The 1,670-nt window shown below is 33.3% G+C and overlaps 1 protein-coding gene across 1 annotated transcript in view; it reads right to left on the minus strand.

Moving 5' to 3' along the window:
* The window catches only part of ZNF112 (zinc finger protein 112), a 25,751-nt gene that overhangs the window by 8,732 nt on the left and 15,349 nt on the right, over positions 1-1,670 (minus strand). The gene's annotated exons all lie outside the window — the stretch shown is intronic.

Consider the following 1,670-nt stretch of genomic DNA (forward strand, 5'->3'; position numbering starts at 1 on the left):
GGCTCTTTGTCATTATTTTTATTTGACAATTTAAGGGAAACGAGGTCAGTGCTCCTGACTAAATGGTCAGCTATTGCACGTTTTAAAAATTCTTGTGGCACACTGGTTAAAAATAGCTGTTTTAACGGTTTTAGATAGTAAGAGAAATTAAGGCATTTTCTCGACAGAAGATACAGTAACAATGTTTTCATTATAGACTAATACTTAAGCTGCTGTGTGGGTTACACTGTTAACCACATCTGAGGCTTACCTTGCTTTAACAGAATATGATTACCTTATTGGACCTTTTGTCTGTTTCTACTTCTTTTTCTCACAACTGAATTAATTCTAAATTTGTTTTAGAAGGTTAATTATTGTCTCAATTTCTTTAACAGATATAGGCCTATTCATATTGTTTCTTTTTTATTGTGTAAGTTTTGGCAATTTGTCTTTCAAGAAATTAGTCCATTTCATCTACGTTATTAAATTAGTGATCAGAGAGTTTGTTCATAAGTATTATTTTTTTTAAATCTACTTTATTATTTTTTTAAATCCTTACCCAATGACATTTTTCTATTGATAAATGGTCCAATAAGGTAATCATATTCTGTTAAAGCAAGGTAAGCCTCAGATGTGGTTAACAGTGTAACCCACACAGCAGCTTAAGTATTAGTCTATAATGAAAACATTGTTACTGTATCTTCTGTCGAGAAAATGCCTTAATTTCTCTTACTATCTAAAACCGTTAAATGTCCAAACTATCTTTTAATTTCTCGAGATTTCTTCTTTTACCCATGTGTTATTTAGAAAAGTGTTGTTTAATTTCCATGTATTTGGGGATTTAGAGAGAGTGGGAGAGAGGGAAAGACAGAGAAATATCGATGTAAGAGAAACATATTGATTGGTTGCCTCTTGTACGAACCCTGACCAGGGTCCGGACAGAGAAGAAGCCTGGAACCAGGCCACGTGCCCTTGACCGGACCCTTCGGTCCACAGGTCGATGCTCTAGCCACTGAGCCTAACTGGCGAGGGTCATAGTCTTCTTTTAATATCCTTTTAGAGCTCACGGGTTCTAAAGTCATGTCTCCTCTTTCATTTCTAATATTCATAATTTGTGTCCCCTTTCTTCTTAATTAGCCTGGCTAAATTTGCATGTCAATTTTATGCATCTTTTTTCCAAGAACGAGTTTTTGGTTTCACTGGTTTTCTCTTTTGATTTCCTATTTTCAATTTCATTGCTTTCTGCCCCAATTCTCATCCTTTTTATCTGCTTACTCTGGATTTAATTTGCTCTTCTTTTTCTAGTTTCCTAAGGTGGATGCTTAGATGTTTGAATATGTCTCCTTTTCTAATGCATGTAATTAATTTTCTTCTAAGTACTGCTTTTGCTGCATGACAAAATTTTGATAAGTTGTTTTCCTTTTCATTTTGTCCAAACTATCTTTTAATTTCTCAAGATTTCTTCTTTTACCCATGTGTTATTTAGAAAAGTGTTGTTTAATTTCCATGTATTTGGGGATTTTCCAGTAACTTAATTTACTAATACCTGCTCAATTCCACTGTGGTCTGACAGCAGACTTTTATGATTTTTATTCTTTCAAATTTGTTAGGGAATGTTTTATGGCCCATGTTTCATGTGAGCTTGAGAAGAAGAGTTCTATTTTTCATATTTTTAAAAATATATTTTTATT

Source organism: Myotis davidii, unplaced genomic scaffold, assembly GCF_000327345.1.
Source record: "Myotis davidii unplaced genomic scaffold, ASM32734v1 scaffold2693, whole genome shotgun sequence".
Lineage (NCBI taxonomy): Eukaryota > Metazoa > Chordata > Mammalia > Chiroptera > Vespertilionidae > Myotis > Myotis davidii.